The sequence below is a fragment of the Cnephaeus nilssonii genome, assembly GCF_951640355.1.
Source record: "Cnephaeus nilssonii genome assembly, chromosome: 7".
Lineage (NCBI taxonomy): Eukaryota > Metazoa > Chordata > Mammalia > Chiroptera > Vespertilionidae > Cnephaeus > Cnephaeus nilssonii.
The window spans coordinates 62,407,609-62,426,451 of NC_137078.1; the positions used below are offsets into that span (position 1 = coordinate 62,407,609).

The 18,843-nt window shown below is 43.2% G+C and overlaps 1 protein-coding gene across 12 annotated transcripts in view; it reads right to left on the reverse strand.

Moving 5' to 3' along the window:
• Positions 1-18,843, reverse strand: part of FGGY (FGGY carbohydrate kinase domain containing) — a 396,863-nt gene that overhangs the window by 149,049 nt on the left and 228,971 nt on the right. The window lies entirely within an intron of this gene.

The window sequence follows — 18,843 nt, forward strand, 5'->3', positions numbered from 1 at the left end:
TAAGCAATTATTCCATTAAGGAGAGTATAGGTTCAAATAAATGTGAATCTTTAGGAGCAATGTCTCATAGCCAGTGGCAGAATGTTCTGTGTTTGACACATATGTTAAATGACCAGTGGACGGCATGAGGTGCTCAGAGGATGTAAGAATAACACCGCGTGACCTCTATAAATTTTATGAGGGGTATGAGAAGTAGCTAGATTTTTGGTTCAGTTTAAAAAATAATTTGCTAACTTTCATTAGTTCAACAAATACTTATTAGTGACCCTCCATTCATTTGTTCATTCATTTACTCATTCAGTATTGAATGTCTAAGTCCACAATGGTCACTGCCCTCATGAGGTTCCAGTGACAGAGCTCAGTGGTTATGGAATGGGACTGTCAAATAAAATAATCCTTAATGGTTATGCAAACACAGGCTACTGAGCATCTGCCCTGTATGCTATAGAAGATAATTTGCTCAATTTCTTAAAGTACACACACACACACACACACACACACACACACACACACACTCTAGAGGCCCAATGCACGAAATTCATGCACAGGTAGGTTCCCTAGGAGCCTGGCCAGTGATCAGGGCCAATCTGTGGGGCAACCAGTGGGACAATCAGGGAGCCCCTGCTGGCATCTGCCTTGGCTGGCCTGGGGCCTGTGGGCTGGGGGCAGCTCTTGTGTTGAGCGTCTGCCCCCTGGTGGTCAGTGCGCATCATAGCGTCCAGTTGTTCCACCGTTTGGTAGATTTGCATATTAGGCTTTTATTATGTAAGATATATAGGAGAGATATATATATCTCCAGCAAATAACATGCTCACTGGAGAAATTTTGGACACATTCTCTCTAGCATCAGGAACCAGATGAGATTGCTTTTTATTATTTTATGATCCTAACTGCTTAACATAATACTGAAGGTCCTGACAAACATAATTAGACAAAAATTACCAACAACAAAGGTATAAAGAAGGGGAGAAAGACAAAATTTGCAGGTGATATAATCTTGTAGATAATGCTCATACCGTCTCCTCTGCTTGGACCACCCTTTTTTCTCACCAGAGTATCAGAGTTCAATATCACTGTCTTACAGAAGCCTTCCCTGACCACCCAAACCACATTAGATCCTCTAGCTCTATAGTTTAAACGTCACTGTAAAAGATATAATGTATGCAGAGAGTGTATAACACACATACATTTTAAAATTTAATAAGTAAGGGTGTTTACCAAGCTTAGGGGAAATAAGATCAATTTTTAAAAATGAAATGGATTTCCTGAATCAAGAAATAACCAAATAGGAAATATAATAGAAAACTAGATGCAAGTCATAAAAACAATTTAAAGTTGATTGTACAGGAATTTGATCTGTGCTTTAATCTGTGCTCCTTTGATATACATAAATTAGAGTACAGAAATAAACTAATACATTTTATTTTTATTTACTGTCACTTCTTTTCACAAAAGGCATGGTCGGCTAAACAGTGACACCCCCCCCCCCCCCCAAAAAAAAAAAAAAGAAAGGATTTTGCCGATGTGATTGAATGAAGGATCTTGAGATGGGGAGATAATCCTAGATCATCCAGGTGGGCTCTAAATTCAATCATAAGTGTCCATATAAGAAAGATGCAGAAGGAGACTGACCACAGATGAAGAGAAGGTAATATGACTGTGGAGGCAAAGATGAAAGTGATGTGGCCACAAGCCAAGGCAGGCTGGCAGCCATCAGAAGTTGGAAAAGGCAAGGAACAGACTCTCCCCTAGAACCTTCAGAGGGAGTAAGGCCCTGCTGACATTTGATCTCGGCTTAGTGAAACTGGTTTTGGACTTCTTGTCTCAGAACCTTGACAAAATATATGTGTACTGTTTTAAGTCATCAAGTTTGTAGTAATATGTTACAGCAGCCATAGGAAGCTAATACAAATGGTTTAAGATATTAATACACCCCTTCCCAACACACACACAATATACACACACACGCACACACAACTATTATGGTAACACCTAAGTAGAATAGAATCTGTTATGTAAGGTAATGAAAAGAAGAATAGAAATATGACAAATAGAGGCTCAGTATTCAACTTCAGTGTGAAATTTCAACTCTGAGCTTCCTGGCTTCCAGGGTCAATATATATATATTTTGATTATAGAGATTTTATTCCTGGAAAGAAGAAATTATATGAGGTTCAGATTAAACTTCACTTTTCTAACTATATGAATTCTAAAACAATTTCTCCACTGGGACTTTATGTGGGATACAATGAGTGACATATTAATTCATAAGCATGATTATAGCAAATATAGGCATAATCTTCACATGGCTATTCCTTGTTCATTATTTTAAAATTTTCTATTCAAAAATAATTTCAGACTCACAGAAAAGTTACAAAAATAGTACAAAAAATCTGTATACACTTCACCGAGATCCTCCCAATGTTTTGCATAAGCATTATACCTATATAAATATATATACACACACATACAACACACATTATGTACGTGTGTTTATGTCTATAAAAATTTTTTTTCTGAAATATTTGAGAGTAAGTTGCATATCTAATTCCCATTTACTCCTAAATACTTCAGTGGGTATTTTTAAAAATGATACTCTCTTCTGTAACCATAGTAGTTATTCAGAAAATAAACAATGATACCATTATACTATTTCATCTATAGACCTTATTCAAATGTCATCAATTGTCCACAACATGTCCTTTACATTAAAGGAAAAAATAATGTTTCTCCCATCTAGGATCCAATTCAGGATCACAGAATGCCTTTAGTTGCCATGTGTCTTTAGTCTCCTTCTACCTGGAACCTTTCTTCAGTCTTTATCTTTTATGACCTTGATATTTTTGAAGAGTACAGTTACTTCATAGAATGCCTCTTGATTTGGGTTTCTGACATTTCCTCATGATTAAACTCAGATGAGGCATTTTGGACAGGACTACTGCAAAAGTAATAATGTGCTCACATGGCTATTTCTTGGAGAGATCTCTGATAAGATCCAAAGGCGAAACATTTAATTCTATATAAGAAAAGTCTAATATGCAAATTGACCAAACAAAGGAACAATTGGTGGAATGACCGGCCACTATGATGCGCACTGACCACTAGGGGGCAGACGCTCAATGCAAGAGCTGCCTCCAGCCCACAGGCCCCAGGCCAGCCAAGGTGAGTGCCAGCGGGGGGCCCCTGATCACCCAGCCAGTCGCCCCACAGATTGGCCCTGATCGCTGCCAGGCCAGGCCTAGGGACCCTAGCCGTGCACAAATTTCGTGCACTGAGACTCTAGTTTTTATATAAAAACATAGCTGACAGTAGTAACCAAAAAGTTTCTCTCCTGTAAGTTTAGTCTGTCCCAGGAATACCTGAGACCTGTTGCTCTCCACCAAGAGGTCTCTGCTCCCTGGGCAGGGCCTGATCAGGGAAGATGAGGTCAGACCTCTAGGAAGCCTCTATTGCATCCACTCAGCAACTGTGGCATTTTCACGGCCAAATGTGCCATTGGTTTTATCTTCTAAACATATTTCAAATATATCCACATTTTTCCATCTCCCCCCCATAATTCAAGATAAGCAACCATGATTTCATCTCTCACCCAGATCTCCTTCTGTCTGGTCTCCCAGCATCCACTCTGGTCTCTCTCCAATCTGTTCCCCAAACTGCATTCATTTTAATCCTTTATAAATCCAATTATGTGACCCACTGAGCTTAAAACTACTCCATTTAGGATGAAAGACCCAATCCTTTATAAGGCTTATAAACCCAGCATGTCCTACCCTTTTGGCTTCTCCAGCCTTAACTTGTATCACTCCTCCCTCCTGCACCTCTCCGCATCTGCCATCTTCCCTCCCATTAGCCTGCTGTCCTTTCTTCTTGGACCACTTTGCTCTAAACCACTTGCTTATCCTTGTTCCTTCCTATCAGACTCTGTTTAGTTACCTAAACAAAGTATCTCAGCTGCAACATCACTGCTTAGAGAAGCCAACCACCCAAACTCATGTAGTTTCATTTGGCTTTATGCTGCCATACTCATTGTTCCTTTGCTTCACAGAACCTATAGATCACACATACAGAAAAGTATATTAAACATACATGCGGCCTGGCTGGTGTGAGTCAGTGGTAGAGTGTCGACCCAGGAACTGAGAGGTCACGGTTCGATTCCCAGTCAGGGCACATGCCTGGGTTGTGCCCTCGGTCCCCAGTGAGAGGTGTGCAGGAGGCATCCCATTGATGATGTTTCTCTGTCATTGATGTTTCTATCTCTCTATCCCTCTCCCTTCCTTTCTCTCTAAAAACAGACACCCATGTGCATTTTAAAGACAGATAATGAGTATGCATGCATCCTTCAATATAGAATACTCCCCAAAGCCCCTCTGGAAGGCTTCTTTTTTCCTCAACAACCAGCAACCCCAGCCATGTAATTAACCAATGTCTTGATATTTGTAGAAAATATTTCCTTGTTTGTCTTTCTAAGTCTAGTGCCTATATTATGGGTTCGTAAAATGTATTGTTCTCTTATGCCTCTTTTTGAATTTTATATGAATAAAATAATGTTTATTTCTTTCATATCCTATTTCTTTCACTTAAAATTGTTTGATTCATTTATGTTGTTCTATCTTGCTGTATTTCCTTCGTTTTAAGTATGCATGCCACTGTAGGAATACAATACAATTCAGTTATTCATTCTATTATTGATTGAAATTTGGGTTGATTCAAATTTGGGGCTACTATGTAAAGTAATGCAATGAATATTCTTATACTTGTCTCTGGGTACGCACAGGTACACAGGTATAATAATTCTCCAGGTTTTTACCTACAAATGGAATTAACGGTACATGCATATTCAAATTTATCAGACAATGCTTTGCTGTTTCCCAAGGTGATTGCTCCACTTTACACTCCCCCTAGCAGGGTATGAACCTAAAGCACTCATCAAGGTCTGTAATGATCTGTATCCTGTGCTTGTCTACTTAGTACCCTCCTCCTCCACTGGCCTGTAAGTCGGTCTGTGCCTACTGTGGCTCACCGTTCTCACTCCAATGCTTGGCACATAGTAGTTGCTCAAAAACAATTGGCTGAAACACAGAAGGGACTCTGGCTAAGAAAGCTTAAGTATTTTGGATGTCAACACAGGTCTATCTGACTTCAAAACAAGGTCTTTGCTACCACACTGTACTTTCCTTTTCTCAAAGTGGTGGTAATCATTTGTATTCTACTTATTCATTCCCAATGTAATGGTAGCAATCAAATGAGATTACAGATGTCAATCCAACAAACACAGAGTACATATTAAGTGTCCACCAATGTTCCACTGCTATGTGCCTGGACCCAAAGGTCCACAGATGGGGCACGTGAAAGATGACTGTCAGTGGCAAATGCTCTGTGAATGGATGAGGGTTAACATTCCTTTGCAGAGGAAAATGTGGGTTTCAGGTATCACTGCAGGGAAAACCAGGGAGACCAATTAATGCTTTCAAGTCTGATCTGCACTTGTGTCCCAAATCATGCACCAGCACAAACAAAAGAAGCTTCCTCCAAGCCCTACTCTGAACAAACATCTAAAACAATTTCACCCAGGTAGCATCATCTTTCATCTGTGCCCGGGCTCAAGGAAGGGCTGAGCAGAGAGCTGGACTCAACACTGCACTGTGGTTTCAGTGTAAACTCTGACTTCCTATTTACACGGAAAGATCTGAGGCCTTTGTGGTTTCCTGTTGCATCCTGGTGTGTCTATGCTTTTGGTTTCTGGGTTTGTCTGTAGAAGGCTGCAAATGGCATGTCTCACTACATCCCTTCATCTTGCTTTGCATAAGAAAATAAGCATTCAAAATCTCTAATTGTTGGCAGGGTCTAGCAGGTACTCTATCCAAGTCCCAACTGTTTGTCTATCCAAGACAGACTTCCTTTGAAAGGATGGCAGGGCATGACGAACTGTCCAGCTTGACTGACTTCATCTTACACTAATTTTACATTCACTCATTTCACTCTTACCTTCACCAAGGGAAAGTCTAGAGTTCCTTTCGTGTACAAGGTGCTCTGCTAGGCACTGAGGAAACAGTGATGGAAAGATGTACTCGCTCCTCCGAAGGAGCTTAAAGCCGTTGTTCTGAAAGTTCCTGATTAGAATCACTTGGGCACATGTTAAAATGACAGATTTCCATATGCTCCTTCCCAGCAAGACTTATTGACTCAGACCCTGTGGGAGTAAGACCTGAGGAATTACACTTTTAAGGAGTTCCCAGGTACATTTTATGCACATTGAGTGAGAACCACTGTCTTGCATCTCTGGAGAATTGACAACCACAACAGGGACTAGGGACAGGATTAGGAGCCCTTCCGGTGATGAGCCAGACTTTCCCCAGCTGCAGGAGCCTCTGATTTGAGTAAATGAAGATGGACTGACTAAGGATGCATCGGGGTTTGCTCGTATCTGTATCTGAGTCGTGGTCCTATCACTCACTAGCTGTGGGACTTCGGATAAACCACTCAGTTTCTTTGAGCCTCATTTTGCAAAAGAAAACAACACCTGCTCTGCTTGCCTCACGTGGTTATTCTAAGTATCAAATGCCACAAGGCATTTTACAAACTCTAAAGCACCAAGAAGAGTTAGTCATATTACCATCACAAAAACGTTCATAAATAAGATAAAGCCAACCACTGTGATTTCTCTCCAGCAATCTAAAGTGCCCCATATCACCAAAACCGGTTTGGCTCAGTGGATAGAGCGTCGGTCTGTGGACTGAAAGATCCCAGGTTCGATTCCGGTCAAGGGCATGTGCCTTGGTTGTGGGCACATCCCCAGTAGGGGGTGTGCAGGAGGCAGCTGATCGATGTTTCTCTCTCATTGATGTTTCTAACTCTCTATCCCTCTCCCTTCCTCTCTGTAAAATAATCAATAAAATATATTAAAAAAAATAAAGTGCCCCGTGTCTCCTAACAATCCCAAGCTTTGCTTGAGGGACCCACCTGCTCTTAAGCATCTTAGCTGTGTATTATGTGGTCCCTTCCAGGTTCCAGCAGCTTTTTCTAAAAGCAGAGCTCAAAACTGAACCCAGTAATGGGTAGGATAATGAGATACTCTTCAGGAACCACATTAACATTTTTAAGGAATGGATATGAAAGACAGAAGCCCAGCCAGACATGGCTTTCCCACCACCATATCTCTCTGACCTCAGTTCCACCATCTCTTAGGTGAGAAATATACTCTTTTGGGCCATTTTAGGCTACTAGCATCCAATGATATTTGAGTTTAGTTTAATCTTAATATTTTTAGTATTACCCTTTATTCTACGTTATTTTATCTTCTTTTAAAATATTTTTTATTGATTTTAGAGAGAGAGGAAGGGGGGAGAGAGAGAGAGGGAGAGGGAGAGAGAGAGAGAGAGAGAGAGAGAGAGAGAGAGAGAGAGAGAGAGAGAGAGAGAGAAACATTGATGAGAGATGAGAAACATCAATCGGCTGTCTCCTGTACACCCCCTACTGGGGATCAATCCCGCAACCAGAGCATGTGCCCTGACCAAGAATTGAACCAGAGACCTCTCGGTGAATGGGACGACGCTCAACCATCTGATCCACACCGGCCAGAGCTCCTTTATTCTAATTTAAAACATGGCTACTATATCTTTCTCTTACTTAAATTAATCACACATATTTGTTGTGAGGATTAGAAATACTATACAAAGACTGCCTTGCACAGAAACTGGCATATGGTAAGTATTTAATAAACCCTAGCCATCATTAAGTATAACATGTCCCTTGCTCATCCCTGAAATGTTGTCCCCTATGAATCGCTCTTCTTTACATACCATGCAGCAACCTAATGTTTTCTTTTTTGAATTTTTTTTAGATACAAATTTTACAACCTTGAACTTGTGATTTGGCACTTACTATCTACTTCACTGGGAATCCAAATTATTGGCTATCTATAGGCATATCTATTTGGGTGAACTTGGGTAAACTTGAGTACCTACTATTTGCCCTCGAGACAGAGCATGAAGGAGACTGCTCAGTGAGCTCAGGCCTGTGGGGAGATAGAGAAGAACTGTGCACAGACAGGTGGAAGGGTCCAATTCACTGAATGTGGGGCAGAGAGGGAGGAGGAGGGCCTCACAGAGGTGACACCTGAACTGGAACTTTCAGGAAGACACAGACTAATGACACGGAGTGATTAAGAACATAGGTTCTGGCACCCTGTTCTTGGTTTAATCTTAGCTCCTCCTTTCTTGCTCTGTGACCTCTCCACACCTCAGTTTCCTCATCTGAACAATGAGGATCATACTACAATGAGAACCACCCCAGAGCTTACTGGCAGTATCAAGTAACATAGAAGGTACTCCATAAGAGTGATTTATAATAATGATGATGATTCTGGTGATGATGATGCTCACAGATAGAAGGGAAATGAGACCATTCCTGGCAGAGAAAACAAATATTCAAGAAGAGGGATTGTAGGCTTATATTTCTTCAACCCAACGCATTTCAAATACCAAAAGTTCTTTCATGATTCATTTGATGATAAAAATCTTATCTAGCTATTCAAGTTATTTAGGATCTATTGAACCTACTTGGTATGAATATTCCTAAGTTTTACTATAGAAATATTAATGTGTTTGATTATGGGAGCTTCTCAAGATGTAATATACAGTATATAGACTGTTAACTTTCTAAAATCTGGATAGTTTCTATTCTCAAACACATTTGGTCCCATGGAATTCAGATAAGGATGAGTGGATGTACCTGCTAGAACATGGGATGAAAGATGAGGGATAGCAGATGAGGTCAAAGGCAGCCAGGGCCCTGATCACATGCCATCTCCAATGCCCAGCTAGTTTGGGAGATTTGCCAAGAGATTTTAATTGGGAGAGTGAAGTCATCAGACTTAATATTCAGGACCATCTTCACTCTACCAGGGTAGTCAGGTCCATGCAAATTAGTGCCTTGCATAATACTGAAGAACAAATATATATGTTAATATAATTGGCCATTCTCTGTGTGGGCTCAATCTCCTTTTTCATGGGCCATTACTCAAAATTTAGAGACTCTAGCCTGTTTTCTAAGATCATAGCAAATCTCTCAGCTATGAGTTGTACGTTAACCTGAGGAACAGTCAGTTAATTTTAACATGTAAGCAGATAATGGGTGCATAAGTAAGGGAGGTCCCCTTATGGTAAGTCAAGCAGATCCCAGGCAGCTGACCAATCATTCCAAGACCCTCCAGGTAAATGTCTCCTCACCCAACAGGAGCAAGGCTCAGTCTTTGCCTGACTCCACAGAAGGATGAAGCCAAAGGTTGAAAAGCCCAAACACAAATCTGGCCATTGGATCATGTTGATCCTTTCCCACCAGTTTTATATAGTATTTGCATTTGGCCAGCTTCAAGGTATAATTCAGTGGTAAACCTCAGTTCTCAGGTGATGCACTTTTGTGACCAATGCTGCTATGTCAAGGGGGAAGGGTCTGTTAGTCAAGGAAAGAACCTAAAGCCCCATTGAAGACTAGCTGGCTTACATATGCTGTCAATCCATCATGAAAGGAAATCAAGTTGGTATGGTACAATCTGTTCTTCAACAAATCTTAATGACTATTACCCACATATTTCTGTCTGTCCTTCAGGAAGTACAATATTTACTAGCATGTGTCAGGTACTATACTAAGCACATATATATGGAAACTTAAGGTTTTGTGATAGATGTCTGTTACCCCTGTAAGCAATAAAGACCACGTGCTGGTATCATTCCACAGTGTAACCTAAACGATGGGCACTAAATCTTTCTCAAACATTACTGAGTTCTCTGGAAGTTTTAAAAATACATGGCAGCAGTGAATTTTATGGTACGTGAATTGCCTTTCCGTAAAAGAGTTTTAAAAAATACAACACAGCATTACAGGAACTTTCAGCTCCTTAAGATTTAAAAGTTCCAATTTTTTTTAATTGAATATATCCCAAATTTACAAAAACATGGCCAAATGTTCACTCAGTTTTCCCATTTAAACTTTTTCTTTTCTGCCGGCGGTAGGGAGCCACTGAATATTCATTAGAAAGAGACGTCCCACTTTAATCCTTCAGCATGGATAGCTTCAAGAATTTCTTAAGGGTTCTTCTGAGATCTTTGTTCTTTCATCTATTTATTTTTAAATATATTTTAAAAATATATTGATTTCAGAGAGGAAGGAAGAGGGAGAGATAGAAACATCAATGATGAGAGAGAATCATTGATGAGCTGCCTCATGCATGCCCCACACAGAGGACCAAGCCTGCAACCTGGGCATATGCCCTGACTAGGAATCGAACCATGACCTCCTGATTCATAGGTTGATGCTCAACCACTGAGCTACGCCAGCCAGGCGATCTTTGGTCTTTTAGATGTTATGTCTCCTGTGTTTTGTTTTAACACTGGTTAAGTGAAAGATACAAACTACCCCCATCTTCTCTGATGGCTTTGGGGGACAAAAAATAGGAAAAATTAATGTATGAACAAAGAGGCCCTTGGAACACACAAAGAGAGTTGGAGAATGTGAAAAAAAAAATGAGGGAAAAGCAACAAGGCAAAAATACTAAAACCTCTGAACTAAAAGTATGTAGAACAGATGAGCTGAGTATGCTGAGGCCCTTGGCATAGAACCTGATCGTTAGAGAGGGCTCTACAACAGCTGTCTTCAGCATCTTTTCATCCCCACTGAACCTCTGGAAAAGCACCAACATTTTCAGAGCCGCTAGATCGCCCTCAGCAGCCGCAGTATCAGAGTCACCCACACAGCAGATGAGTGGTAAATAGGAAAAGGAAAAAAAAAAAATCAGTGTGGTTTTCATTCCGTGCTCTTCCAAAGGAACACAAAAACATCTCCATGAGTTGGGAAGTCAGCCGCCTGTCTTCAAATTGCCTAATTCAGTGCTTGACCACAGAGCAGCAGGGAAACAGAGCAGATTAAATAAGGAGTCCCATAAATACTCTCCTCCCAGGGGACGACGGTGACAAGTGAGGTTGTTTATTTTTATTGTTACCATTAGACGGTGGCCTCTCGAAAGGCAGTGATTTGAAAGACTGGGAAGGAGGGAGAATACGAGCATTGTGGTCTAGTTGCAATCCAGCCCTAACTTTGCAGTTCTCATCAAGTTTTGGGAAAGATCTGCCTTGTAATCACTTTACCCCCATTCCTGCAAAACAGGGTGCACATGGCCAGCCCCTCCCCAGCCTCTGGCTCACAGTTCTGCTAAGAGCTGAGCATATACTGGTGAGCTCTGAAGTCCAACAGCCTGAGTCGGAAACCTATCTCTAGGACTTACTTGCTCGATGACCTGGGGTAAGTACTTAAGTTTCAGTCCCTATAAAATGGGAGGATAATTCTGATAATCACACACACACACACACACACACACACACACACACTGAGTGGCCAGATTATTATGATCTCTGAATGCATAATAATCTGGCCACTCATTGTATATCCTATCTAATAAAAGGCTAATATGCAAATTGTCCCCTGGACCAGGAGCTCGACCAGTAAGCAGGCTGGCCAACGGCCCATGTCCCCTCCCCATGGCCAGGCTGGCTGGACCCCCACACATGCACGAATTCATGCACCAGGCCTCTAATATCTCTCTCCTCTCTCTCTCTCTCTCTCTATATATATATATATATACACACACACACACACACACACACACACACACACACACACACACTGAATGGCCAGATTATTATGTGTTCAGAGATCATAATAATCTGGCCACTCAGTGTATATTATAAGTGTTAGATAAAATGATATAGTCAAGTTTCTTAGCCCACAATAAGCCCACAGTGAAGATTCACCATCATTGTTACTGCTGCCAGTTTTATTCCCCCCCCCTCCCCCCGCACCCTGCACTGCTACTGTTCTCCCAGGAGCGCTGCCATCTTTTGTGGAGAGCAGGGCTCAGGCCAGTTGACAGACGTTCACCAGAGGCTTTTGTTTCTGACCTTCTGAGAGGCCTTGTTTCAACACCTGACTTTGCTGTGCTCCTGGTGGGATTCCAGAAACCTGGGACCAGACAGTATTGCCCAGCTTTTCCAGGAATGCAAGGGCTGGTTCACAGTAGGTGGCACTTTGCAGGAAAAGGCTAAACTATTTTCTAAAGCGGCTGAGCCATTTCCCATTCCTACCAGCCGGGTGGGAGAGTCCCAGTTCCCTACATCCTGGCCTCAGCGTAGGCCATTCTAGTCAGTGTAGTTGATCTCACTGTGGTTTGAATTTGCATTTCCCTTTAAGTCATGATGTGGAGCACCCTCCAACACGGGCCTGGGTGAAATGCAGGGCCCCAGGCCCAGCCATGTCCTTTGCTGAGGGGGAGCTTTTTCCTCCAATGGTGTGAAAAGGCTACAGACCCCCCTATGGTCATCACCCAAAGGACACGAGTAGCAAGTCCAACAGTGTGCCGAGGCCTGGGGCGGCTGTTCTCTGATTATAGCTCAAAGACCCCAGTGCTCCTGAACTCTCTTTCCCCAAAAGAACAGAGACCACTAAGCCAAGGTGCATCCTGAGGAGCTGCTGGGGTGGGGGTGGGGGCCATGTTCTTCTCCCAAGGGCACAGGGCGGTGGGGTGCAGATGGCAGATGGGGATGTAAAGCTCTGGAGAGGACTGCCATGGTGGAGGAAAGAAGAGAGAGCAGATGTGTGTCTCCCAGGACCCAGGAAAGTTAAATTGTCCAATGAAAATCTTACTTCTCAAGAGGCCAAATGGACCCCCAGATATCCTGGTCCAGTGGGGGTGGGGACAGACTGACAGCACCTCAGGCCCGGGGGCTTCCCCAACCAGTCAGGCCCCACTCAGCACAGACAGGTGATGAATGACGACCCCATTAGTTGGGAAGGAGTGAGAAGAGACTCAGGAAAATCCAAGCACATTTCTCTGGATAGGGGGTGGGGGTAGGGAGGACCAACCCAACCCTGAAGTCACTAAGCATCTACTGTGCACCCAGCTCGAAACCAGACAGGATGGCCAAAAGGAGGCGCAGGAGACACGGAACCATGATGCAAGGCAGCTTCATCTGAAACACACGTTAGTACCACAAACACAAAAATAACAGCACCTGTGGTCTGCGCTAGGGACCAAAAGAGTAGAAGGTTGAACTATGTCAGAGTAGCTACACCATGAATTTGGGTTAAAAGGAAAAAAGTGAAAACTAATACTTCATGAGCACCTACTATATACCATTTTTTAAATGAGGACTAAATAATTTTTATAGATGTATTTAGAATAGTGCCTGGAATATAGTAATCACAGTGTAAGTGATTGCAGATACTATTATTATTGTTGTTTTTGTCTGGTATTCTTTTCTGTTTTTTTACAAAGTGGAGATGAGGGCCAGGGCCTTGTGCCTGAAACTGAGCCTGCAGGAACTGTGTCCCTACAAACAGCACATTCTCTGGGAAACCTCCTGGTCTACTGAAGACTCTCCATATTCCTACCACACTCCAGTCCTGCGTGTACTGTAGTCACCACCACTCTGTATTGTACTTATCTCCTTGTCTCTTTCTCAGTGAGGACTCTTTGCCTCATTTACCTTAATATGCTGAACACTTAGCCAGGCAAATGCAAGATGTTTCCTTATTGAGAGATTGATTTAGTAAATGATTGGGTAAAAAAAATAAACTTGATTTTTGAATAGCTTTAGATTACAGAAGAATTGTAAAGACAGTATAGAGAGTTCCCATATACCCCACAGCCAGTTTCTCCTATCATTAATATCACACATTAGGTACATATGTCACCAATAAAGGGGGACATTGATAGACGATCACTAATTGAAGGCCTCACTGTATTCAGATTCCCTTAGCTTTACGCAATGTTCATTACTGTTCCAGGATCCCATCCAGGACACCACATCCCATTTGGTTGTCACATCTCTCTAGGCTCCTCTTGGCTGCCATAAATTCGCAGACATTCCTTGTGGTTTGATGACCTTGACAGTTTGGAAGAGTGCTGGTCAGGTATTTTGTAGAATGTCCTTCAAATGGGATTTGTCTGATGTTTTTTCTAATGATTAGATCGTGGTTGTAGGTTTCTTTGGGGGGGCGGGGAGATAATAAGCAAAAAATACAATTCTCATCACATCATATTAATGGTACATATTACCAACATGACTCACCACTGTTGATGTTGACCTTGGTCACCTGGCTCAGGCAGTGTTTGTCAGATTCTTCACTGTAAAGTTACCCACGCCCTTTCCTACAATGTCCTCGATGGAAGACCTCACTATGAGCAGCTCACACTGAAGGAGTGGAAAGTTATGCTCCACCTTCTCCAGGGGGAAGAGCCACATAAATTACTTGGAATTTTCCTGCCTGGGGACATTTGTCTCTTCTATTCATTTATGTATTTATTCAATCATTTATTCATATCAGTATGGACTCATTACATGTATGTTTTACTTTGGGTGATAATCAATACCACTCCACTTTGCTAATCAAATCCTTCCAGTTCTGGCCTCTGGGAGCTCCCTCCATGGGCTCTTGATTATCCATCACTAATTTTTTAAAGCATTTCCTTATTTTCTGAGGCTATAAGATGCTCCAGGCTCATCTTATCTATTTCCTGCCCCAGTCCTAAAACCAACCATTTCTCCAAGGAGCCCTGGATCTTTTTGTTAGAGAATAGTATTAGAAACCAAGATGTGAGCCCCACGTGCCCTTGTAACAACCAGCTGCTGGGGTGTCATTTCTAGGCCCTCTCTGCTGTCAGAGCTAGGAAATAAGTTTACTAACCTGTATGCCTGCACATGTCCATAAATGTTTCCATATGCATCCATCTTTCTCTAAATACAGCTAAACATGAGTTCATCCTGATGTCCCTAATTGCAATCTGTTACCACATATACTATATATATATATATATATATATATATATATATATATATATATGAACCATCTCTCTATATAAAAGCCTAAGTGAACATTATGACCGGACCAGCCAGTAGCTATGACATGCACTGACCACTAGGAGGCAGATGCTCAATGCAGGAGCTGGCCCCTGGTGGTCAGTGAGCTCCCTCAGCCAACCTCCTGTGGTCCCTTCCCGAGGCCAGCTGGGACTGGGAGAGACATCCCTGATCAGTCCCAATTGCCGGCCAGGCCTAGGGACCCCACCCATGCACGAATTTGTGCACCGGGCCTCTAGTTTCTAATAGTAACACCACATTAGATATATTTTGCTAGGTACAGTGCCAAGCTATTTACAAAGATTGCCTTATTTAATCCTCAAAACAACTCTATGGGTAAGTACTATTTCCTACAATAGGAAGAAACGGAGGCACCAAAAAATGGCATCTCTTACTTCAACTCGCACAGGAAGTGGTGGGGCCATCTATGTGCCCATGTCTTTGAGATTCCATGCTGACTCAGTGATAGGGAACACTCTCACCACATTCATTGAAGACTGTGGAAACCTCAGTTCTGAGCAATTTAAGATGCAGATGTAACTCCTGGCTCTCACCAACTATTGTTCTGTTCAAACCTTACCTCTTCAAAACTTCCCCACCCCCTCCCCAGGTTCGCTCCCCACTGATGTGCTCGCTGGAAGATAAGCTGCCAAGTTACAACCTGACTTGACAGCTCAAGGCAAGAGGCGCTGGCGCAATGGCGAGGATCAGCTCCCTCTGACCCCGTGACCTTTCAACCTCTGGCTGACCCTGGCTGTGCATTATCTTGGGTTTTGGTAACATGCTAGTAATTAACTCTGAACAAGCCTTTCTGCTTTCATGGAGTTCAAAAAAACAAAGAGGAGTATTTCTTTTTCCTCTTGTTAATTAAATCATCTACAAGAAAGATAAATGTGCAGCCCACACTTACATCTTCTAAAACATCAAAGGCCTGATTAGTAAGTGTTATGTTCGACCTCAGGTTTTCCCCAGATTCCTGGAACTAGCAGGGACTTGGAGGTAGGGAGCTTCCTATTATTTACCAATATTCGTTTACTTGGACATTCATTCATTCATTCATTCATTCTGGATGATCTATGAAGAAGCAGCCTGTGGAGCACAAAATGCTCCTATGAGTTTTGAATTCATGTTCCTATGAATGACGAATGTCAGGGGTGAGCAGAAAGGAAGAATTCTTCAGACCAGGTTGAAAACCACTTTTTTCAAAAGCCCACAGTCCCCTCTGGTCCCTGTGTTCTGTTTGGTGAATTTTTCCTGACAGTTGTGGTTTTATTTGCCAGAACCACAACAAAGGGGGTCCTTGAGTTTCCCTGGGAGTGTTTCCTCAGACCTGCACCTCTCCTAGACCTCACAAAGGTGTTATTGTTGCTGGCTCGCTGGGCGCCCAGCACCTGAGCGAGATCAAAGGTACTTTCTGATGCCAGCATGACCACAGTCTCGCCCTCACCACATAACATGAAAGCTGATGATTAATCCCCTTGGCCCAGAAGGTCCCTTCCCACTCCCAAGTACAAAGCAGGGTGGGGGTGGGGTGGGGGCTTTATTTCCAGCACAACGCGACCATAATAAACTGGCATTTTATGGCCCTCATTCATTGCAACCAACTGCAGCTGCCCATCAAACTCGGTAAAGCCCAAACAGTTGCTTTGTGTGAGTCTTTTATATCACTGGGAAAGTGTAATAAGAATCCCATCATTTCTGAGTGTCTGTGATGTACATAATTCATGTCATCCAGCAACTCTGCGAGGCTTCCATCATCACCCCCAATGTGGTGGATGAAGAATCTGAGGCTCAGAGAAGTGAAGCAGCTCACCTTGGATCTCAGGACCCAAGAAGTGCATGAGCAGATGTTCAAACCCACTCTGATGACCCCAAAGCCCATGCCATCTCCATTCCTCTATGGCAGCTTAGAATCTTGCATGGCACAGACAGGCATCGAGGAGGATCTGAGTTCACAGCTCCCGCCTAATAGCTTTGTGACCTTGAGGAAATTACTGGGCTTCTCCATGCCTGAGTTGCCCAATTTGTAAAATGGACAATTGAGGAAAAGTATCATCCCGAAGGAGAGATGAGACCGAGAAGCGGGAATGTCTCTGAGTCGTTCACATTCACTTGGGTTGGATTCAGCCCAGAAATCTGGCTGAGGAGGGTCAAGATGCCTGAATTCAGATGTCGGGTTAGATGAAAGTGGCGGGTGATTTAAACAGGTTTTGATCGGTGTTCAGTGAAGACGAGCTGGCAAATGTAGAGCCACATCAAGGAAGAGAAGGGCTGCAGCCCTGGTGGCACCTCCTGCCTGAGGCAGCCTCGGCCTCCGTGGGTCTGTCTCTCCCTTCACCAACAGCCAGGCCTTACAATGGGGCTGCTGAGGGAAGAAGGCTGGTGTGTGTGTGTGTGTGTGTGTGTGTGTTTTAAACTCAGTTAAAGATGATCCATTTAAGACTTTGCCTAGAAAAACAAATAAAACTTTTTTTCTTTTTTGGGTGGGTGGAGTTCAAGGAAATCTATGTCCCTAAAGTCCAGCACAACACAAATATCCCCTCGGAAAGAGGTACCTAAGCCCGGACCCTGCCCAGGCAGAGTCCATCGCTGCCTCCTTTCTGCCCAAACACTCTCGTGCTAGCAAGTGATGGAGAGCTAGCCAAGTGCTTACTTACGTGAAGCACATTACACAATCGCATGCCGCCCTCACAGTACCATGGCATCCATACTGTAAGTCTACACGCTTTGCAGGTGAGGAATCTGAGGCCCAGAGGTGTCAAGGGCCCATGCTTAGGAGGTGGAAGGACTGGGAATGGAAACCAATGGGGTTGGCTCCACCATCTCTGTGACAGGGGAAGCCGTGTGTGAGAACACCTTGCACAATGCCTGGAACATAGCAGATGCTTCGTGTCACAAGTTAACCTGAATCTGTATTTGGGGGCCTTGCCTTATAATACCTGGTACAATTCCATCTCATCAATGAGAGGACCCTATGTCATCCTTTTGTCCACAAGGTTTAGCACAGCCCCAGACACAAGAGCAGAGGATCACGCCTGTGAAAAGGTATCAATATTTACTCAACTAAAATATTTCTCCGTGAAAATGGCTCCTTGGTCTCTACAGTGATTAAACAGTTTCTCATGGCCTGTGATTCCCTTCATAATTCAGAGCTTCTTCCTTGGACTGCACCCCACCCTAATCCTTGCTCATCTCCTCAGCTTTGCCTTCCTCCTCCCCCTCCCTACCCCTACTCTCCCCGCTATTTTACTTGTCTGGGAAAAATCCAAGGAGTCGTCCATCTAAGTTTAACAGAGTAATGACTTTTAAATAAAAATATGGTAGAAATGGGTACTTATCGAAATGGAATGCTTTCAGACTCATGCATTTAAAAAAGATATAAATTTTAGTGCAGGCACTAAATTTTAACTGCAATCTTGGAGAAAGCCTTTCCACTAATTCATGGAGAAAAATTAACACAGTGAAAATTGCTTATCAGTGTTCTTTTGAAGTCATGATATGCAGCCTAATTCTATAGATCAGCAGGCCGCTCCCAGGGAGATGGATTTATATCGATTGGGAGGGAGCTCGGCGGCCAAGGAAAACAGACACCCTCGCAGAGAAGGCTCGGCTCCCTGTTAGGGAGAGATCAGTCTGGGAGCGAGGCCTTGTCATCTTTGGATCCAGTTTCGTCCCTCACACCACCTCGGCTCTCTGGCCAGGGTGATGTTAAAGGCACACTCAACCCTTTTCACACTTTTTAAGAATTTGGCCCCTGGAAAAAGATCTGGCAAATCTAAGCAAGGCTGTTGGAGGGAGAGCCGGGCTCCCGGCTAGACTAGCACGGGTTACAGGAAGAGAAGGAGCCAAGGGGGCAGAAGGGCTGACAGCTCAGCTCTCCTCCCGGCCGCCCTCCCCTGTGTGGGCCCTCCCCCCAACCCTGGCCTGGCAGACT